Here is a 24,625-nt window from a genome sequence, read left to right as displayed (position 1 = left end):
AAGCAGTGCACGTCGCTCTGTTTTATGTCGGATTGCAAATAGCCAAAATATCTCCAAAGTCAAACCAGTTGAAGTTGAGTGACCTTTCTTGTCAACGATATCTGTGTTCTCCGAGCTGGTCGTGAGCGCTGAATTTTCTTCACTATCGCTCATTGTTCTTGCTCCACTCCACTCCTCCAAGCCTGTCAGCCTGTCGGCCACTGTGACTGTTAACAACACCGCGGGCGGCACCCAGAAGCCCGGTCTGCACACCGCATGCGCAGCATTACGCATTGCGCGTAAGCATTATATCAAGCATTTAATGAACTGTTGTCGGGCTGTAATCTCCCAGTCGATTAGTCGATTATTAGTCGATACGTTCTAGCTCGACCAAAATTCTGATTGGTCGATTTTTTGCCGCGTTCATTTAATTAGTTTTGCCGAGTTAATTTCATCAGGTGGAAAGCACTAATTGCTAATGGGGGTGTTTTCAGAGCACCCCTGTTTCACAGGTAACAGTCTGCCTTCAGAACACCCCCATTGTTTTCACTTCTTTTGGATTAGCCCAACCCACTGGCGAAGAGAAGTCTCTCGCGGGTCCTTTGTTTTTCATTCCCGCTGGCTCAAACGCACGCCCAGAGCGGTAAACTTGAGGAACGCCCATCAACATACACATGAGGGGAAGCTTCACAACACCGCGCTAAGTGGATCTGTACTGCCAGTTTTGCCGCGTTCATTTCATCAGTTTTGCCGCGCCGCGTTCTTTTCATCAGGTGGAAAGCACTAATTGCTAATGGGGGTGTTTTCAGAGCACCCCTGTTTCACAGGTAACAGACTGTCTTCAGAACACCCCCATTGTTTCCACTTCTTTTGGATTAGCCCAACCCACTGAAGAAGAGAGACAGTTTGAAGAAGGCTAGTTTTCTTAAATATTATTTATTTAATTGTGAGAGCGTTTTTTCTGCTCTTGATCTGGCTTGTTTAATAAATATAATTTTTTTATTAAAGTGGACGTGCCTTTTGTGTTTAAGAGTAAAAGCTTTAAGTTAATAGTCTATTCGTGTCTCAGCCGCGAAGCTGAGCTCAGCTGCACAGAGCGGCTGAAATGATAGTGTCTGTCAGTTATTATAATACATATGACAAAAACAATTGTCTAAATTATGTTGCATATTCCTCAAAAGTTCTTGTGATGATATCTAGTTGACAACATATAGTACTATATTTTCAGAAGTCATAGGCTATAATATTGTGCAGGTGGACGCGATGCAACGCTTGTCAGAGCCGTCAGACTCGTGTCTCAGACTCATTTCAGTGCAAAATAATCAGCTCAAAAACTATTTAATATACTGCAAATAGCCTACTAGTTTTTTATGTTTATTTATAATTCATTTAGGCAGACAACAAGGCTACCAAGTACTGCGCACAGTGCGCAGCTAATTAATTTAACGTTTTAGTCGATTTTAGGTCGAAAATTTCAGGACTTCAGTCGACCAAGATTTTCTTTGGTTGATTACAGCCCTAAACTGTTGTTATCGTTTTTATCGAGGAAAATTATTTGGCAATAATTATCGTTATCGTTTTATCGCCCAGCCCTAGATAACACTCAACATGAATTATATAATTGATTTTAAAGCTACACTATGTAACTTTTTTAGTTTATTCTTAGCTAAAAACACTTAGTTCTTTCAAAAATATATGTGCTCATTAATGTATATTTACTTCTTTCAAGTAATAAAGTATTCTCGTAAGTTTATAATATGCCATTGAAAATACATACGGGTGAGGGGTTCAAATGCGGGTCGCCCCTCCATCTTGAAAGTACATTAGCCAAAGAGGGACATACCCGTAAATTCAAGCTTCGCCTTTCGCGTTTTAACACTCGATGGCACCGTGTCGAATGTGGACGAGGTCGAACTGGAAGCCATGTTAATCTTGGACTAAATCGGCCACCGTAGGAGTTCAAACGAAATTGAGAGGAACTGAAACTAATATTCACTGGATGGTCATATACATTTTCACCGCTAGATGGGAGAAAATATCACACAGTGTAGCTTTAATAGCACAGACATTAAAAACCTGAGGGTCAACTATGTTGCATAGTCAGAACAGATTCATTTTGGGCGAAAATAAATGTAAACACAGATATCGGATACCAGTTGTGTCTAAAGTAAATGTAAACAGGCAGGACAAAAAAATGGATATGGTCAAAAGATCAGATCTGTGCATTATAGGACTTGCCTCAGATTCAAGCGCAAGAAGACGTGAAAGAGAACTCAATCCAGTACTCGTGCACACACAGTCGAAAGACTTTAGATATCCTTGAAAGGGACTTTGGCCAAGACTTTGCGAGCAAACAGAAAACAGCTTGTGAGTACTGAATTTAGTACTGAATCTTCTTGCGCTTGAACGGAAAAATACACACACAAAAAAAAAGGTGTCAAAATGCCTGTCTTGCCAAGTATCTTTGTAAACACTCTCAGTATGTCTTAACTGAACGTAAACAGTTGAGAAAGAAAACGAATGTGTAACAGTATATTGGACTGCTGACTGTGTTCAGCGTGTATTTTGTGCACAGTGTGGATAAGCTACAACATTAAAGAGCACCTATTATGCCCCTTTTTACAAGATGTAATATTAGTCTCAGATGTCCCCAGAGTGTGTCTGTGAAGTTTCAGATCAAAAGTCCTTTTTACAAGATGTAATATTAGTCTAAGGTGTTCCCAGAATGTGTCTGTAAAGTTTCAGATCAAAATTCCTGACAGATCATTTAATATACCATTTTGAAAATGCCAATTTTTGGGTTTGAGAAAAATGAGCTGTTTTCTGTGTGTCTCCTTTAAATGCAAATGAGCTGCTGCTCCCGGCCCCAGAGGGCGGAGCCTTCACAGCTCGTGAACACGCGAATGAAAACTGAAACATGATACATCTCTATCGCAGACACGCTCATGTGACATTGCAGTTCTTCATCAACATGAAATATCATCTGCATGCGTTTTAAAGCCTTATCACTCTAAACTTGAGCACACACACCCGACGCATGCGCACAGAGAGCTGGATGTCGGTGCGTCCGTGAGTAGGCTATTAAACTAGACTAGTTCCCTTACATGTGTTACTGCGATTAAACTGTCAAATGCACACAAGGTTATGTCTGAAACACACAAAGTTCACATGAAAACAGTTGGTAATGTCTCTGCATGTATGCAGCAAGTAAGTTACAGAAATCCCGTGTGTATGTTAGATAGGGATGCGCGGTATACCGATACTGGAAAAATACCAGTATATATTTTATTTCAAACGGTACGATATCCTGATTTTGCTTATTTCGGTATATGCTGCTTTTCCGAAGTTCACCGCTAGGTGGCAGCGTGCAACCCAAACTGACGTGAAACCGGCAAATGTGGCAACAGAACAAGAACTCATCTCACTCAACACGCACAAAACTCATTAATAAAGAGAGGAGTAGATGTGAAATTTGGAATTACTTTGCTTATAAAACTGCTGAAGAACCATCAAACCTTGCCAAGCATCGGTCACTTAATTCCTGACTTGTAAGACATTAAGAGATCGACAGGTGAGTGCATAATTCTAACGATTTTTCATTTTTCTTTTAACACTGATTAACGCACATACATAAGATCGTATCGTTTAAATATAAAGAAATCTCCAGCGTTCGTTTCAACCAGTGACGTTTAGGTTTCATAATATTTGCACGCATACTATTGCACTATTTACATCCGTGAAAGAAATAACCAACTGTGTTTATGTGACTACTCACTAAAGATTGACATTTTTGACATAGTTTTGTGTGTATTTGACTGAGGAAAAACAACTTAATTTGGAATGCGCGAGCTCTTTAGGCTTGTGTGTGTGTGTGTGTGTGTGTGTTTGTTGTTGGCTTAAGCGCAAAGAAAACTCTCTCAAAGAGCTCTCATCCCATATGTATTACGAAATGCTATAAAATCGCTTGCATGTTCAAATTGGCGAGGTTTAAAAAGACGTGGGCAGTGATTTCCGTCAGCTGTCCTGCAACGGAAGCGAAAGTGTTGAATCTGAGCGTGCAGGTTGCTTTTATAGTGCAGGTGCGATGAATTTTGAAGCCAGAAGCAATTTTGCTCATTTTGAGAGAATGGAGACGCGCAGTAATGCTGAAATTACTTACAAGAAAGTTTCCAAATGACTGATTGATAATCTTTGTTGATTAATTTAATAATAAACATTTGCGGTAATTTCCCGCTTCATAAACCCAAAACTTGCGAGAGTGAGTAAAATTATGCGCAATACCCGCATCAAAATTCAGACCCTGTATGGTATCGATTTAATATCGGTACTTCGGTATTAGATTGTGGTACCGTACCGAAGACAAAATTGTGGTATCGAGCCATCCCTAATGTTAGATCTGTGTACTACTAAAGTGAAAGCAGTGTAATATACAGTACCTACTACTATATCTGCTGTTAATACGAATCAAACAGAAGAACAACAGAAAATCACTCACTGCTCTTGTCTGAATGAACTTTAGTAGCCTTATTAAGAACATATTTCTTAATGCTGCTGTTAAATTCTTTGGTGAGGAGATAAACATGGCGAACTGTGTAGCGCTCTCTGAGGGCGGGGTCTTTGCTAATAAGGCAGTGTCCATCAACACTCGTGGGCAGGGCCTGTGAAATGTGACATCACATTCCCAGGAATCTGCAAACGGCTTGTTCTGAGACAATGGTTATGATTTATGGGGATTAAAAAAAAAAAAGGAGTGGGTGGATTTTTACCATTATAGGGTGGTTGAGTAAACACACTGCCAACACACATTTATGTTCAAACACCATGTAAAAGTGAATTTTGAATAAGAGGTGCCCTTTAATGTCGGATCAAACACATGTAAACCGATCATCTCACCTCCTCTTTACTAGTAGTTATAGCACAAAATACACATGGATGAACACCAGAAGGTATGTTGAAAGATGCATTACAACTTACCTAAATAAATCCCCTCTCATGAAATCGCTAAATCAGAGTTTCAACCGGAGAAAGACGTCAATAAACCAGCTTGTACATCCCTTAACGGTAACATAAAGCATTAATAGATATCACTAAGCAGTTTATAAATACAGCTATAAATTCTTTATTCTTGATTTATAAGCATATCTATAATGTGTTTAATAATTGTATTTTCATACTTTATAAATGATCAATTTATAATTTCTAAATTAAGTATTACTTTATTTACAAACCAGTTATTTAGGAGTTGTCAGTGGTTCATCAGATCATTTAGAAAGTGTAAGTAAAGGATTAATAAACTATTTAAATATACATTTATACATCTTATTATTTAGACGTATAGTAATAGTTACTCATTGTGTTTATTAACATTATTTATTAACACGTGTATTTCTACTGTAATTTGTGATTAATTCAGGTAGTTATAAAACATTTACTAGTTGTCAGTAAACTATTTTTGTGAGCTCATCTAAAGTGAGGACTATTTATGCCTCGTAAAGCTTTTACAAAGGGGATATAAAGGCTCAGTTCTCTTCTGAACAGAAAAAGGAAACAAACAACACAGAGGAATATAGCACATAGAAATATTTATTTCAAAATGCAAAGATGTAGACTGTACAACTAGTAACTTAATATAAAATTAAAATTAAACCTCTTCAATGTCATAGAAAATAATATTCATGTAGACCGCCAGAAAACATAACTGCAGTCAAATGAAACTAAGCCTCTGCAATCTGGGGCTGGTTGCATAAACCGTTAAGACTAGTCTTAGAAGTTAGACATCCATTTTTTTCTTTAAGACTGTTCATAACTTTTTCAAATCAGTTACATAAAAACATAGACTGGCCTAATTTGATACGAAAAGTAAGACTGAATGCCCCTTGACTAACTGCTAATGGTCATACTAGACCTTAAGACACTGTCTTAAAGGGTTAGTTCACCCAAAAATGAAAATTCTGTCATTAATTACTTACCCTCATGTCGTTCGACACCCGTAAGACCTCCGTTGATCTTCGGAACAGAAATGAATTTTCGATTTTCAATTTTAAAAATTATTTTAGTTTAAATCTGATGGCTCTGAAAGGCCTCCGTTGGCACAATGCACGGTTCACTCTCAAGACCCTTAAAATGTACTAAAGACGTTGTTACAAAGTCCATCTCACTACAGTGGTTCTACAATAACTTTATGAATCGGCGAGAATAGTTTTTGTGCGCAAAAAAACCCTAAATAACGACTTATATAGTGATGACGATTTCAAAACACGGAATCATGAAGCTTCGAAGCGTTATGAATCACTGAGTCGAATCATGATTCGGATCGCGTGTCAAACCGCCAAACTGCTGAAATTTGGCTATCCAAACTGCTGATTCGACTCAGTGATTCATAATGCTTCGAAGCTTCATGATTCCGTGTTTTGAAATCGTCATCACTATACAAGTCGTTATTTAGGGGTTTTTTGCGCACAAAAACTATTCTCGCCGATTCATAAAGTTATTGTAGAACCACTTTAGTGAGATGGACTTTGTAACGCAGCTTTAGTACCTTTTAAGGGTCTTGAGAGTGAACCGTGCATTGTGCCAATGGAGGCCTTTCAGAGCCATCAGATTTCAACTAAAATATCTTCATTTGTGTTCTGAAGATCAACGGAGGTCTTACGGGTGTCGAACGACATGAGGGTAAGTAATTAATGACAGAATTTTCATTTTTGGGTGAACCAAACCTTTAACATAATGGCTTAGTTTATGCAACTGGCCCCAGATATAAAAATACATTTATGTAAAGTGTAAACATTGCTGAATAAAAATGTACCAGTGGATCACACTGGATTACAGGAGTGCCAAAATACAACAAATAAAATTTTGATAAAACAATAATAATATAATAAAATATTTTGCAGTGTCAAAACAGTAGTAACTTTAAAACATTAGAGAACAGCAGTGCAGAAAAGAACTAAGCCTTTATATCCCCTTTGTAAAAGCTTTACGAGGCATAAATAGTCCTCACTTTATTTGAGCTCACAAAAATAGCTTACTGACAACTACCTGAATTAATCATGCATTATAGTAGAAATACATGTTAATAAAGTATTTATTAACACAATGAGTAACTATTACTATATGTCTAAATAATAAGATGTATAAATGTATATTTAAATAATGTATTAATCCTTTACTTACACTTTCTAAATGATCTGATTTACTCCTGACACTGACAACTCCTAAATAACTGGTTTGTAAATAATGTAATACTTAACTTAGAAATGATAAATAGATAATTTGTAAAGTATGAAAGTACAATTATTAAACACATTATACATATGCTTATAAATCAAGAATAAAGCATTTATAGCTGAATTTATAAACTGCTTAGTAATGTCTATTTATGCTTTATAAATGATGAATTAACTATTTACCAATGCTTCATAGCGTGTAGTTATTATAGTGTTACCAAACATTTTTCTAAATATATGCACAGTATTATATATTCATTAGAATTTTACTTAACCTGCTAGTGATGTCTTTATTATTTAAAATACGCATGTTTGAATAAATCTGTCATGAAAACAGTTTGTCATTTAAATGGTTATATTTAATCAACAAACTGGAGTAAGGCAAGGCAAGTTTATTTGTATAGCACATTTCATACACAGTGGCAATTCAAAGTGCTATACACAGAAAAAGTAGAAAACTCTTATTAAAAACGTTTAGCTATTTGAATAATTGAAGTTTGAATAATTGATTGTTCATTTCAGGGCGGCACCATATTGAAAAAAACTGACATTGTGACATTTTGTTTTTCTCTGATATTGCGATATGAAAACAATTTACCAGATGATTTGAATAGCTCTATTTGTAAAGAATTAATAATTCAAGGAAGATTGGGGTGATTTTGTAGTGTTGTACATCTGTACAGAAAATAATAAACAAATTGCAAGAATAGATAAATACAATAAAACAAAGATACAAATTGAATAAACAGTGCTTTGTTTTGTTTTTTTAGGTAAATCTAACTGTAGCACATCTATATTTGGTTTTGGTTCTCAGCCAATTTCATCCTGAATTTTCGGTTTTGGCCCAGAATTTTCATTTTAATGCATCCCAACTCACATTTATAATGGTGCTTTCAGAGTAATGCTCTCATCGCTCACAATAGTAATTTCCATTATTTACAACACATTAGGGCTCAATGATAGGGATGGCTTTATGGCTGTTGACAAAACTGTCACTTGTCCTAATAGGCCAATGCTGTGTTGCCAATGGCATTCGTTAATCACACACTCTAAAAAAAAAGGTTCTATATGGCACCAAAAACAGTTCTTGGCTCGTAATCATAGGGGAACCTTTTTAAGTGCTATATAGCACCAATTTTGGTGCTTCAGTGGTTCTTCAGCGGTTCTTTGACTTAGGTGCTAAGCACCCCTACCATATACAGAACATGTTAAGATAATATGCCATTATTTTACAACAACTGTTTTTTTATTCATATCAGGGGTTACATTATCACTGTATAAAATGTATAATTAATTATTATAAACAAGCTTATTGCAAATAAATTATATTTCATATTAAATATATATTTCAATTAAAACTATATTTGTACGTAATTAATTTTTAAGTAGGCGAGTGAAAATGTTGGCAAGGCAAGTGAAAATCTGTAGTACTGGCCAAAAAAAAAAAAAGCTGAACAGAAAGAAAATTCTTATGGTTGAGCCATGTACAAAAACCATCCCTCCACTATACTTAGAAACCAAACAAATCTAAAATCTAAATCTTTGTATTCCCCTGACATTGACTTTCATATTTGCTTGGCTTGGTACATTTATTCATGTTATTATCTAGGTTTACTGAGACCCCAAACATAAAATGTTTTTCAAAAAAATTTAAAGTATGTTGTGAAACTGAAATGTTCTTAATCATTTATTCAAATATAAGTCATTAAACCTCAACCTGATCATCTAAAGTCATGTATGTTTTCTGACCTATTAACAGGGCCCCAGACTCCAATCAGAACACAATAATTAAAACAAAATTAGTTAGGAGTCTGCAATAATCCACAAACAAGCACAATACACAAACACAAAATTTCAGAGACATGAAGCTTTATAGCAAAATGCCCAGGACCCTGCAACAACACAGAAGGGACATTTCCTGGGACACTAGCCAACACTCACAAATCCTTTCTTCTCCAACTCTTTCCCTTACCCGTACCCCATCCTGTCCTGCTGCGTGGCACACCATTCTCACACGGACAAGAGGATTTCAGTCTCTTACATCAGAGGCCAGAGGGTTCAATGTTCAACTGAATTGTACTATCGTGCGACGATGAGGTAATGAGAGAAATATGGGTAGAAAGACCTTGTAATGATCCCCTCAAAATTTGACATCTGAGAGGAATTTCCTTTTTAAACTAAAAGATTAACTCTACTAAAATAGTTAGTTAAAAAAAGAATTCAATTACATATCGAATAACCAGACAGGGGTTTTGATGCCAGAGCAGCTCTATTGAGATTATTCATTTTAAATTAAGCAATACGATAGCCTATATGTGGTTTGTAGTACACAACTGCTTGAGGAAAATATAAAAAACCTGGAGCACAGGCAAGAATTAAAATCAAGAAATGATGCTACTGTTACAGAAATGCAAACTGAACTCCGGCTAAGGAGAGTTCACCACATCCAGTTTTTGAAATCTGAGAACAATGTGCTCTAATTTTATCAGAGCAAGACTGAGGCAGCCCACAGCCACAGAGACCAAGATTAAATTATGTCCAGCAATAAAGTGGGGCTAGACACCAAATAGAAAGTGAATGTACACAGAGAATCCAATGAAAGACAAGGAATTCCCTGTCTTCAAACATCAGCCACTCATCTGCTTTGCAAGCTACAAGCTCTGCAGTTCAGGGGGTTTTGTGTACCCTTGCAGTCCTGAGCGAGACTGTTAATCCGTATGGCTTGCCCTTTTTGCCTTTCTGACACAAGCTGAACACTGGCATCTCACGCCTCCAAGCTTTGACCCCAATCCCCTGCAGCGCAAGGAGGGGCAGTGGTTCTTTAAACCCAGACGATGGGGGAAGCTGAATCTGGGTGTATTGGAGCAAAGGAACTCTCCGTTTTGGTGTGATTTATAATTAAGGCTGAGTAGCACACACTCAAAGGGTAGATGGGTTATGAATTACAAGTGAATTGCCCAATCCATTTTATCACCAGCATCAGCCAAGTGTGACATGATTTTCAAAAGAGAAAAATAGATTGAAGAATGAAATTATGGTTCTCGTTTAAGCACACAAGCTACAAAAGAATATGGCGATGATATGGACAAAAAAGTACTAGAATAGCAGCAAAGAAGGATGATAAAGGATGATAAACCTAAATACCTAGTAATCAAAGAGCAAAAATTTCCAAAAATTATTTAAGTTAAATTTGTCTACATCTTAAAAAGCACAAATATCCAACTCTGAACTAATTAGCAAATAATAATGACATTTGTTTATTTTCACAAGATTATTCAAATGACACTGGATATTATAATATAAACAGCTGAATTGAGCTAGCCAACAGCCAATATTTAAATAGTGATTTCTCTTTACTTTACTGTAAATCATATGTCAGTAGACTTAACTTAAAGGCTGTCATCTTTGTGTCTTTCTTCTGGGAATCATATAATCAACAGAAATGTAATACCATGGTGAATTAATCTCCTTAATGTGAAGGAAGAAATATGGCAGCAGTGATGAACCTGTAAATTTGAGGATTTTAACTGTAATGTGCAATATGATCAGATGCATGTGATATTAGCTCTATATTTGTGTATTATTATCTATTATTTTGAGTAACAGGCGCCCATCAAGACCTTCATTTTGTAACACCTCAGCACAGGAAACACACACAAAATTGCTTATGTTTTCGATGTTGACAGAGCGTATGCCCTTAGAGAGAAATTAGCAGCATAAACTTTGCAACAAAATACCACAATCACTATAACGTTACATAGTTTATTAGTATGCAACTGCGGTAGCTTGCTAATTAACGTATTTTAGCACAGTATCGAGATATAAATAAATAAATAAACAAACAGAACAAAATTGCACAAAGAATAAAAAAAAATATAAAGCTTATTTTAGTCTTGGAGGATCTAACAGCAGATCACACGAATAATCAGCATTTGGCAAAATCTAAAACATCCATTTATCAGTTATCGTTTATCGGAAGCGTTAACCCAGAGTAACAGTAAACACATTAAAGGCTCAGTCTTCCTGCAGTAACGTGGCTAAGCTTCTTTATAGTCACTTTGGTCGCTGAGTTGCCTGCAAGCTTTTAGGCAAGTTAGTAGTCCAAGGTTTTTAACCACTACGGTACAACACACTATGTCTAAAGGATTAGAGAACAGCCCGTTTTAGATACAGTATGACCAAAGATTAAACCTGGTCATCTGCCCACCTAGACAGCATTGGTTGCAGTCATAAATGTTAGGAGTCAGCAGCCTATAGGTTAAGACAGAGACAATATCTCCACTTACCTTTGTTCACAAGTCGAGCTTTGGCAGCTTTCAGTAAAAAAAAATGTTGCATGTCGTACAGCGGTACAAAAAGGCCTTTTTCCGAAACAGAAATACCCGTAAAAACAGACAGACCCAAGTAACACTGTACTGATGAGTAGCTGAACTTCCGAAAGTGTCCCAAAAAGCAGCAGAATGAAAATAAACACAAAATTGAATATGCAAATGGAAATCTCTAAGCAGACTCAGAGCTTTGGGCTCTGATGGAGATTATAGATGCATGCATGCTGGAAAAACAGCAAACGACATTTACATGACGCTACCAAATATCTTCGAAAAGACAGAAAAAAATTACATTAAAACGGCGAGGCAGTTTGTTAAGTATTGGCGTAAATTGGTCATCGGTAATAGCATCTGATCTATGGTGCAAAATGAAGAAGAGGGCAGTTTGAAGCTGCTACATGTCTGGTAGACTGACAGTTACGATGCGAGCTGCTTCAGTAAAGTGCAAAAATAAAGATAGCGAGCGATGTGGCAAGCAGTCTGGCTGCAGTCGTGAGAAAAAATCCAGCGACGTTTTTAAAACGACTGCGGAAATATCCTGGGATAAGTGCGGAGTGTCCGGATAAAGCGCTGAGAGTGTCGGGTCAGGATCAAGCCTCTGCAGCCATTTTGTTCGGTATCAACACAGCAGACGTGCAGCTCAACTACGGTGGGAGGGGTTTCTCCACTGAAAGCATTTTCCATATCACGCTTAACCAACCAATAAGCGAACATACTGGTTTTACAGCGAAGCACCGCCCATAAAAGGTTTCAAAGCGTCCAGTGAATGAATTCACAAGGGCTGGAATGGGCGGTCAGCTGAGACCACTGCACGCTCTGTACACAAACAAACACTGTGTGTTTTCATTTGACACTGGGTGACATCATCCATCCATCCATCCATCCATCCATCCATCCATCCATCCATCCATCCATCCATCCATCCATCCATCTATCTATCTATCTATCTATCTATCTATCTATCTATCTATCTATCTATCTATCTATCTATCTATCTATCTATCTATCTATCTATCTATCTATCTATCTATCTATCTATCTATCTATCTATCTATCTATCTATCTATCTATCTATCTATCGTAGTCTGTATCCAGGTTTGCTGCCACTGTTTATAGTGCGTGATTCTGTGAGATTTTGAAATACAAAAGAGAAAGAGAGAAGATTCATGCAGCAGGGGCTCTGTGCTGTTGTAATTTCCCACGGGACAAAAAGGGCTAGAGAAAGAAAACAAGACAGAGTCATTTTGTTTATTAGTTATTTTTGTTTAGTTTGTTTACTTTAGTTAATTACATAATAATAATAATAAAAACATTGCTCTTATAACTTATATTTAATTTCAGAGCAGCTTTACATGAAATCTGCTTATACCTGACATCACAGAGGACAAGGAAGTAGGCCTGTTGTATGACACAGCACACAACGTGCATGGCTACATTAAAACTTCCAACAGGAAATTGTCTTATGCAAAAGTAACACCTAATGATATAAAATAATAAGCCTTAAAGCTTAGTTAAAAAAAATTGCTACTGTTGTTGCTCATCCTCTCTCATCAAACTAATTACGGAAAATCAGACCAGTGCTGGTGTTTTATGGTGTTTTGGGACTTGACTGGTTAATCTGATTTATTGCACACTTAAGTTTAATTGATTGCTTTCATGGATTTAAATGAATAATGAGGAGCTAATAAGGATTGTCTTTGTTTCAAGAACCTGGAAGTGAACAGGGAAAAGAGGATAATGACCAGTGGGGAGAGAGAGAGAGAGAGAGAGAGAGAGAGAGAGAGAGAGAGAGAGAGAGAGAGAGAGAGAGAGAGAGAGAGAGAGAGAGAGAGAGAGAGAGAGAGAGAGAGAGAGAGAGAGAGAGAGAGAGAGAGAGAGAGAGAGAGAGAGAGAGAGAGAGAGAGAGAGAGACTGAAATATATGCAAAGGGATCCTAAATTCTGGGACCACATAACAAAAATCTAGAAATAAACTTGTAAAATTGTGGATAATTTTAACAGCAAAACCCTGTTTATAAATCACTGTCAATATATCTCTGTCATTGTGTAAATTAGATGAACACCTGACCTTTCAACTGTCCAGCAGCAGCCATATTAACCAACAGATTTACAGGAGATATAGGTGGCTGCCTCCTGGCCAAGCGAAAAGAGCTCTCCTTCAAGTGTGGGATTTTTCATCTGCCAGAAGAACAAAAATCTGGTAAAAAATCTGGTATAAAGATACCCCAAGCACAACACATTACTTCAAATGTGTAGACGTTTCAAATGGACTTATACCAGAACCTTTGATGCCTCTTATCATGTAAGAGTTTGGCTGGACTTCATTTCAGTCATAGGTGGACACCTGGTTCATTACAGTCCCTAAAGTCCAAATTGAGTGTTGAGGCTAACGGCAGCATTCCTCTGTCTTGATTTGCTTTAACAGTATGAATTTTGTCCTTTACTATGCAAGGAGGTAAAGCTATAGCTCGCACTATGAACTCTATTTGCCAAAAGAACACAGTTGAATTCCACCTCTGTTGTGAATGTTAGAGGCATTCCCTCAGGCGAGGGGTGATATTCAGGAGTACACAGCTGTAATAGGGGTTGGAAATGGGTTAATTTAGTTTTTGGGAAGCAGAGAAACAGAGGTCTTTTGCCACGGGCGGACACAGAGCGGGGGAGAAAAGAGATAAAAAAAGGGAAAATGCAGAAGAAAAAGAAAGAGATTGGAGGTGTGGTATACAACCCCTCCTCTCTCTCTCTCACTCTCTTTTGACAAGGTGTCGTTGTGATTAATGCAGCTTTCTTTTGTATGACCCCCAAGGTCAGAGGAACAGAGGGAGTGAGGGGTGACACTGAGGGGGGTAAAGCAGTGCATAATTCACTCCTGCAGTAAACGCCTCTCTGCTGCTCTAATCTGAAATGTAATCAAACTTGCTTTAATACAACTGCCTTAGAAAAGCAGAGGATTGCTGCAGGGGGGTGATGGTAGACAGTATGCATGAATATAAACATACAAACTGAATCACAGACGCACACATTCATGCATACAAACACACCTGATCAAGAGTCACACCATAGTGTGTATGTGGTGCGTATATTTGCATATACAGGATATGCAGTCCATTGCAGATGTGTGTGATAAGGAGCATGATAAGGAGGCCCCACAAGGAATCTGGTGGAGACTGGGGTGCAGCCAGAGGGACTGGAGACAGAGGCAGGGTCAGAGGAACTGACGACCAGGGTGGAGCTAGTGGATCAGCAGGCCATGGTGGAGCTGGTGGAACTAGTCCAGGGTCGAGTTGGAGGTTAGGAAAGCCAAGGTGGAGATCTGGGTGGAGATGGAGGGTTGATAGTCCCTGGCTGAACCAAGGAAATGGTGGCACCAAAGTGGTGGCAGATCTCAGGTGGACTGAAGGAACAGAGGATCTGGTTTAAGCTGGTGTATCAAGAGATCTTGTCTTTAAATTTCCCTTTTCTGTTTTTTTTTTCCCAGTTTGCTTTCAAGCTAAAAAGTTAACCACTTGTCACAGTTTATAAAGGTCCAAAGGCGATAAGTCAACAGATTCCAATACGAAGGTATTTAATAATAAAATAAACTCAGGTAATACACAAGGCATAGAGTGCACATAATGCAAACAATAAACAACAACGAACTGAGAAAACACAGGAACTTAAGTACACAATGATAACAAACTCAAATACGAACAGCTGCGATGATTAAATTAATATCCAACGAACAAGTGACGGGAAACACAAACAAAGACAACAGGAAATAATGACAACCTTGACTTTATCAAGTAAGACATAGGCTATTCCTGGATCATTATTTTTGATGGCCCTGAAACAACATTCTTATCAAAACTGTAGGGTTAGGAGTCGAACTAAGATTCAGGACATGAAATTTGTTTTAGGACCAATGAAGAATACTGATCCAGGAACCTATCCAAATCTTGTTGTGCACTTTACAGGATTACTACTGTGATAAGATAACAAAATTGTCTACATATTCACTAACAGCCACTCCAGACCAGACACTTGAGTTCCAAGCATCCTTAAGTATTCAATTACTTTTCATGCGCAAGTAAACAGAACCATTATAGAACTTCAGCACAGGCTTTGAGATTCATGGGCAGGCTCTGACTGAATATCTAATAGCGTCACAGTTTTTCTGAGTGATTACTTTATGCTGATATGAGTCACATCTTTCTGAGTCAGACTTAAACAGCTCAAGACTCCCAACTCCCAAGAACAAAGTGAGACTTTCCTTTTGAGTCTGCAGTATGTAGTACCATCCATTACTCTTCCGTCTGTGTTAGTAATGCTTTCTCTCTCTTCCTTCCTTATTTCCAGTCTGGACACACACACACACACACACACACACACACACACACACACACACACACACACACACACACACACACACACACACACACACACACACACACACACACACACACACACACACACACACACACACACACACACACACACACACACGTTTCCTTGGCATCATGAATCTTTCATTCTGCCGCTTGCTATAATCCCTGAGGCGTGCTCCCAGAACACACACACACACACACACACACACACACACACACACACACACACACACACACACACACACCTTACACCAGAGGAGACAGAGGGAGAGAAAGGGCGAGACAGAGAATGACAAATTGATGCATACTGCAGGACTGTGCTTTTGAGCAGCTATTACTATAGGTTCTTTTAGGAAAAAAAGCTTGAGAGACAGGCAAAAAGACAAGAAAAGACAAGCCTCTTTTCTTTTGTTCTTGAAGCTTTACACCATTCACTTCCCCCCAGCTATCCCACATCAGACTAAACCTTAGGGATGCTCACACAATTTCCAACCGTCTTTCTCAGTCTCATTTTGAGCAGTCAGAGACATCAGAAGTACTCATGGGAGAGGATTTGCCTTCGGGTGAAACATGTTCCATAGTCTCTACTAATGACCATATAAAAAAAGACACAGAATCTAATCTGACCACTGTCAGTAACACAGCTAGAGTCTAATAAGCACAGTAAATGTGTGAAACTAAATTAATGACTTGTGTGGTTGCACCAGTCCATAAACACACAATCAGAGCATTCATATATCCTCTCTGAACTGATGATGTTATCGATAACAGTGTGATGTAACATAACAATGAAGAGAGAGAAAGACAAAACAAGTTTATCTAGGCCTATTTTTCTTATAATTACCCTGTAAAAATGTTTAAAAATTTTACTGAAAAAAACAGAATTTTTTTTTTAGATGCTTTTTATAATTACAAATAGCTTTAATGGGACATCACTTGTCAATAAACCTATCAATAAAGCCCTCCCCTACACCCAACCCTAGCCTTAACAATATTGAACCTGCTGATCAGTAAAGACGTTCTCGAAAGTCCAGGAAGAGAGGCTTGGTTTTGAGCGTGATAATATGAGCTGCACATGCCACGGTCGATGTGCCAGGGTGTCCAATCAACGCGAGGACTCCACATCCAATTTCAATTAAAGGCTTATTAAATACCCATTACAGTTTTTTTTTTTTACAATCGCTAGGACACATTTCTCAATACTTAAGTCACTTTTTCAAAACTCTTCATACATTGAACACAACATCAGTCTATATTGGCTAAATTAAAGGTTATTTAACATCGCTTTGGTACAAAATGAATTCGATGACTACATCTTTTTAAATTAGGCCTACACTCACTTATACACAAACCCCACCTAAACACTATATACAGGCCAATTTGCGGCTGGCACACGCGGTAGGTGACAGGGCCGACCTTCTCTGTGACGGTGAACGGCCCTTGCCAGATGGCAAGGAACTTACAGGCGGCCGTGGGCACCAGGACCAGGACGTGGTCACCCCGCCGGAACTCCCGTGGCTGGGCCGCCCGATCGTAGTGCCGCTGCTGGGCCCGCTGGGCCTGAGTGACGTGCTCCCGCACGATGGGCATCACCCGGTCGATGCGCTCACGCATCTGCATTACGTGCTCGATGGTGGTTCGGTGGGTGGCTGGCTGTTGCTCCCTGGCCTCTCTGGCGACGTCCAGGAGGCCGCGGGGCTGTCGGCCGAAGAGGAGTTCGAAGGGGGTGAAGCCTGTGGAGGCTTGGGGAACCTCTCGGATCCCGAAAAGCACGTAAGGCAGCATCTTGTCCCAGTCGCGCATGTCCTCTGCCGCCACCCGGCGCAGCATCTGTTTCAGCATCTGGTTGAACCGCTCCACGAGGCCGTCGGTTTGGGGGTGGTAGACGGTCGTGCGGAGCTGCTGCACCTGGAGGAGCTTGCAGAGGTCGGCCATCACCTTTGACATGAACGGGGTGCCCTGGTCAGTCAGTATCTGGGACGGTATGCCAACCCGACTACTGAGCAGGAACAGCTCTTGAGCGATGGCTTTGGCGGTGGCCTTGCGGAGAGGGACGGCATCCGGGTAGCGGGTGGTATAGTCGATGATGACGAGAATGTGCTCATGGCCCCGGGCGGACCTCGGAAGCGGCCCTACCAGATCCATTCCTATCCACTCGAAGGGCACCTCAATGATGGGCAGCGGAATCAGCAGACTGGGGGGAGGACAATGGGGCGATGTCCACTGGCAGGTGGGGCAGGCCTGGCAGAACCTCTTGACCTCGGCCTCCAGGCCGGGCCAGTGGAACCGGTCCCGAAGGCGCTGTACCGTATTCTGGGGACTCAGGTGGCCTGCCATCGGATGGGCGTGGGCTATCTCCCCGGTCTTGGAGCGGTGGACAACCAGCAAAAGTTTTTCCTCCCCCCTCCGCTGAGCGACACAGTAAAGCAGACCATCGTTGATCACGAAGTGCGGAGTGGGGTGGGGTGCAGGTTGGAGCTCCTTCCCATCCAGTCCCAACAGTGTTTCAGGCGGTCGTCCTCGTGCTGCTCCTTGGAAAAACCCCCAGCCCCGGAGACCTGCTGGTAAAGGTCAAACAAGAGGTTAGTGTCACTAAGGGTCAACTCACCATCTCTGGGGCTGTCCGAGGCCAGCAGCACGGGACGCCGTCGGGCCCTTCTGGTCTTCCGCTTGGGGCGGTTCCCGGCCGTGCTGGCGGGCTGGGTGACGGCGGCGAGCAGGCGGTCAAAACCTGGCCAATCCCTTCCAAGAAGAACGGGGACCGGGAGATCCTTGACGATCCCCACTTCCACCGGCCATACTCCGGGAGGAGCCGCGATGGTGACGAGCCGGACCGGTACCTCTCTTGTATCGCCGTGTACACAGGTGACTGACAAGGTGGTCTTGGGTTCGACTCGTGGGGGTAGGACGGTGGCTTTGACCAGGCTGACCGCGCTGCCGGAGTCCAGGAGAGCCAGATATGGACGGCCGTTGATGGTCACCTCTGCCCACGGAGCGTTCTCGGTCCAGGCGACGCAGCCCGCCAGCCAAGCTCGTCCTGGTGAGCGGGGTTCCTCGGTGGGCATGGGTTCGTCCTGCGGACCGGGAATATATACCCTTCGGGGAAATGGTGGCGCTCGCTCCCCAACCTCCCGCTGTTGGGTGGCTTCCGCCAGCTCAATGGCCTCTGCGAGCTCGTCCAGGCTGGTAGGCTTCCGCATCCCTGCTGCCTGACGAAGCGGCCGCGGGAGGGCTCGGAGAAGGCGGTCAATGACGACGCGCTCCGCTACCTGGTGTGCGGTGGGATCCCCGGACAGAAGCCAATGCTGGGCGAGATGAGACAGATCCGCGGCTTGAGCCCGGGCAGGCCGGCGGGTGTTATAGGTCCAGTCGTTGAACAGCTGTGCAGCGTTCAGCGGTGACAGCCCTGCACGGCCCAGGATCTCCCTCTTCAGCCCCTCATAGGTTGCACTGTTCGGGGGTCAGTGTGAAATAGGCACGCTGAGGTTCTCCGGTTAACAGCGGGGCCAGGATCCGGCCCCACTCATCTCTGGGCCACGCCTCCCGGACAGCAATGGCCTCGAACATTTTCAAATACAGCGCAACGTCATCATGCATCGTCATTCGTGGCACCAACTGTGTTGCTTGGGCGCGGGGATCAGGCAGCAGAGCACGCTGGTCAGCAGCGTCGTGGAGCGCGGCGAGCTCTCTCTCGGACTCGCCTTGGCGGGAGGCCATATTCTCCATGATTTGCTGCTGGCGGATGCTCACCTCGGTGAGGTGTTTCAGCAGCTCGTCCATGTTGGGGGAGGAGCGCCACCTGGGGAAACAGAGAGGGAAGGTGAGTGAAAAGAAACCAACCGGAAATCCCTCAACCAAAACAATGCGAAGGACTTCCGGGATGAACCCGGAAGTGTGGCGAACTCAGCGTGCAGGGAAATGTGTCAGTGCTAACACGAGGTTGCAGGTGAGTTCCCCGAAGGGTGGGTTTTATTTAAGTGGAAGAGTGAAAGTGGGCCGTTTCGGCGTGAAGTCGGTGGGTACTCGGTGCTCGGCGTCTCGTCCTTCGTTCTCCCAGTGGTGCGGTGCAGTGTGGATCCGTGCTCTTCTCCCATGAGTGGGCTGGCGGTCACACGCTGCTGTCTGTGGGGATTAGCAGAAGTAAGGTTAGCCGAGTCTTCTGGAGACATCTCTCACCTCTCTGCTCATCTCTGAGCCTCATATAGGGGATGGTGGATGACCCGCAGCTGTGACCGCTCAGCCCGTGATGAGTGGGTGCAGGTGTGTCTGGTCCGTTTCCAGGGCGACGCTGATAGAGGCTCGGGACGTATGTCACAATATACATAAACATTCAAAACTTTAACACCCAAAATAATGTGATATCATTTTATTGCCATACCAATCAAGGTTGATAAGTACAATTTGTATCTCCTTTTTGTTGATGAAAAAATTTCCCAGGAAAATGGATCAAACAGGGCAAATACATTAAAGATAATTAGCAAAGATATAATTGTCCAGGTGGAAACTGTCAAAACGGCAATCCCTCAGAAAAAACATGTGCATCATTTTAATATCAACAGTATAGGAATAAGCCAATTTAAGAGCAAAAAGTGCCTATTATAAGAGATCGGAAAAAGCAACGTAATTAGCAGGCATAAAACGCACGTTAATGCACACACCACTGCCAAAATATGTAATTCATTGATATTGTACAATAATCCACCAACAAAAAAATAACAATGCACTTACCTTTGTGTTGCTTTGCTTTGACAAAACTACAGTACGTATTTTGTGAAGTACATAGAACACGCACTTAGCACAGTCAAAACTGATTAATTGTTGATTCAAACCTCTTTCAGCAGCTGGACAGGACAGGAGTCATATATATATTTATAAAGAGTCTTCGAGTCACAGGTGTAATATGTTTGTGAGTTGGATCACTCTCCCGCTCTTTACTAGATACAACTTACTGTATAAAGTGGCAAGAAAAAGTATGTGAACCACTTTCAGAATCTGTGAAAATTTGAATAATTTTAACTAAATAAAAGAGATCATACAAAATGCATGTTATTTTTTATTTAGTACTGTCCTGAATAATATATTTTACATAAATAGCTGAATTTATTAAAATAACCCCCTTCAAAAGTTTATGAACCATTACAGTTTTTTACAATCGCTATGACAATTTTTTCAATACTTTTAACAAATTTCCTAAACTCATAACGCACCAACACACCTACATCACGCAATTAACGATTAATTTCATGCTCAAAATCACACATTGTAAACTAAACTCCAAAACTAATATTCAAAATACAATAATTCACTAACACAATACACTATGTCTACCAAAACCCTAACACATTTAGTCAATCATAGCACAATGTTATAAAAACACTAAAACTAGATGGAAATTACAGAAACCGCATTGTTTTCTGTGTCAGGTCTGCCGTTATACAACAGACAGTATATTTTATTGATCATAGATTGTGTGTCTTTTGAAGGTTCTCCACATTTTTGTTTTGTTGGGTTTAGAAAATGCATGACCCATCTCAGAGTAGCTTTATAGAATGCCCTTCAGTTTTATTTCATTATCAGCAATCACCATGTTGACAACAAGTTCCTTTTCTTCATTTAGGAGCTTTCCTCTGCCCCCTGAGGGAGGTAGACGTTGAATCCTTAGATAGACAAACATCTTTGTGTTGCTCTATATTGTTCCTTTTTTACACAAGAGCAGCCTAAATAGGCCCTCTTTGACTGTATACCATATCCTCCTGGGACCCAGAAAAAACCCAGAAAAAAAGTTTAACATTTTAAAAGTTTAAAACTTAGTATTTTTCATGTCATTACGCAATAGCAGCAAGTGCAATAGCAGCAAGTGCAGGATATACAACGGTTGCATAAGTGCAGGATATACAATGGTTGAATAAGTGCAGGACATGGATATGTACTGAATATATATAAATATATATATAGAGATGGTTATTACTATAAACAGAATTTACAGGCCTCTCCTTGAACTGTCACCTTATCGTGGTGGAGGGGTTTGAGTCGATGCGGCCGCTCGGAGCTGTGGCCGTAAGGTCTCCGGTGCCTGTCGAGGCGGCAATCCCCGAACCCGGTGGTGGACACCGGAAGTAAGGGATGCCGTCAAGCTGAAGAAGGAGTCCTATCGGGCCTGGCTGGCTTGTGGGACTCCTGAAGCAGCTGACAGGTACCGGCAGGCCAAGCAGACTGCAGCCCGGGTAGTCGTGGAGGCAAAAAATTGGGCCTGGGAGGAGTTCGGTGAGGCCATGGAGAAAGACTGTCGGTTGGCCTCGAAGAGATTCTGGCAAACCATTCGACGCCTCAGGAGGGGGAAGCAGTGCCCTACCAACACTGTTTACAGTGGAAATGGGCACCTGTTGACCTCAACTGGGGATATCGTCGGGCGGTGGAAGGAATACTTTGAGGATCTCCTCAATCCCACCGACATGTCTTCAATTGAGGAAGCAGTGGCTGGGGACTCGGAGGTGGACTCGTCCATCACCCAGGCTGAAGTCATCGAGGTGGTTAAAAAGCTCCTCGGTGGCAAGGCACCGGGGGTGGATGAGATCCGCCCTGAGTACCTCAAGTCTCTGGATGTTGTGGGGCTGTCTTGGCTGACACGCCTCTGCAACATCGCATGGCGGTTGGGGACAGTACCTCTGGACTGGCAGACCGGGGTGGTGGTCCCTCTTTTCAAGAAGGGGGACCGGAGAGTGTGTTCCAACTATAGGGGGATCACACTTCTCAGCCTCCCCGGGAAAGTCTATGCCAGGGTACTGGAGAGGAGAATTCGGCCGATAGTGGAACCTCGGATCCAGGAGGAACAGTGTGGTTTTCGTCCCGGTCGTGGAACACTGGACCAGCTCTATACCTTTTCCAGGGTGCTGGAGGGTTAATGGGAGTTTGCCCAACCAGTCCACATGTGTTTGGTGGATTTGGAGAAGGCATTCGACTGTGTTCCTCGTGGCATCCTGTGGAGGGTGCTCTGGGAGTATGGGGTCGGCGGCCTCCTGCTTAGGGCTGTTCGGTCCCTGTACGACCGGAGCAAGAGCTTGGTTCGCATTGCCGGCAGTAAGTCAGACCTGTTCCCGGTGCATGTTGGACTCCGGCAGGGCTGCCCTTTGTCACCGGTTCTGTTCATAATTTTTATGGACAGAATTTCTAGGCGCAGCCAAGGGCCGTAGAGTGTCCGGTTTGGGGGCCATACGATTTCATCTGTGCTTTTTGCGGATGATGTTGTCGCATTGGTCTCCTCAGACCAGGACCTTCAGCATGCACTGGGGCGGTTTGCAGCCGAGTATGACGCGGCTGGGATGAGAATCAGCACCTCCAAGTCCGAGGCCATGGTTCTCAGTCGGAAAAGGGTGGGTTGCCCACTTCAGGTTGGTGGAGAGTTCCTGCCTCAAGTGGAGGAGTTCAAGTATCTTGGGGTCTTGTTCACGAGTGAGGGAAGGATGGAACGGGATGACAGACGGATCGGTGCAGCTTCTGCAGTAATGCGGTCGCTGTACCGGTCTGTCGTGGTGAAGAAGGAGCTGAGCTTTAAGGCAAACCTCTCGATTTACCGGTCAATCTACGTTCCTACTCTCACCTATGGTCATGAGCTGTGGGTCATGACCGAAAAGACAAGATCCCGGATACAGGCGGCCGAAATGAGCTTTCTCCGTAGGGTGGCTGGGCGCTCCCTTAGAGATAGGGTGAGAAGCTCGGTTACTCGGGAGGAGCTCAGAGTAGAGCCGTTGCTCCTCCACATCGAGAGGAGCCAGCTGAGGTGGCTCGGGCATCTATTTTGGATGCCTCCTGGACGCCTTCCCAGGGAGGTGTTCCAGGCATGTCCCACCGGGAGGAGGCCCCGGGGAAGACCTAGGACACGCTGGAGGGATTATGTCTCCCGGCTGGCCTGGGAACGCCTCGGAGTTCCCTGGAAGAGCTGGAGGAAGTGGCTAGAGAGAGGGAAGTCTGGGCGTCTCTGCTTAGACTGTTGCCCCCGCAACCCGGCCCCGGATAAGCGGAAGATGATGGATGGATGGATGGATGGAGAATATACAGGTGAATATGTACAGTGAATAAATATACAGATGGCTATTACTATAAACAGAATTTACAGGTGAATATGTACTATGAATATAATATAATATACAGATGGCTATTACTATAAACAGAATTTTACAGATAGAGGGATACAATGATATGTTAGGCTAAGATGAGGAATATAGCAGTGGATTAAGGTAGTGCAATGAAGTATGGACAGAAGCTATCCGAAAAATAGTGTAAAAGTGCAGTGGAAAGTGATTGCATATTACAGTTAGAAGTACGGTGCAAAATGCAAATGTAAATAGTTGGTACTGTAAATAACAGTCGGCAGTGCAAATGAGCATAATCCAGTTAAGGTATGGTAGGGCAAAATGCAAAAGTAAACAGTTGTTACTGGAATAAACAGTCGGTAGTGCAAATTGACATTCCAGTAGTGCAAATAACAAAGTGAATGCAGATGTGAGGGGGGAGAGGAGAGTTAGCAGTATATGAGGGAAGTGGATCAACGAGGGTTAGAGTTCAGTAAAGAGACAGCTCTGGGGAAAAAACTGTTCTTTAGTCTGCTGGTCCTGGTCCGGAGGCACCTGAAATGCCTGCTGGAGGGCAGGAGAGAAAACAGTCTGTGGGCTGGGTGAGAGGAGTCCTTAAGGATGCTGCGAGCTTGATGCAGACAGCGTTTCCTCTGGATG

At 42.1% G+C, this 24,625-nt stretch overlaps 1 protein-coding gene across 2 annotated transcripts in view; it reads right to left on the bottom strand.

Moving 5' to 3' along the window:
* tnrc6c2 (trinucleotide repeat containing adaptor 6C2) overlaps window positions 1-12,181 on the bottom strand; it is a 74,864-nt gene extending 62,683 nt beyond the window's left edge. For both annotated transcript variants that reach the window (XM_079840135.1, XM_079840136.1), the window contains exon 1: window positions 11,492-12,181. The gene's annotated coding sequence lies outside the window, so the exon portion shown is untranslated. The remainder of the gene's footprint in view (window positions 1-11,491) is intronic.
* Window positions 12,182-24,625: the final 12,444 nt, after the last annotated feature.

This window comes from Gobio gobio (assembly GCF_949357685.1).
Source record: "Gobio gobio genome assembly, chromosome: 17".
Taxonomy (NCBI): domain Eukaryota; kingdom Metazoa; phylum Chordata; class Actinopteri; order Cypriniformes; family Gobionidae; genus Gobio; species Gobio gobio.
Note: the sequence above shows the minus strand (reverse complement) of the source record. Positions and strands in the feature narration are given on the sequence as shown.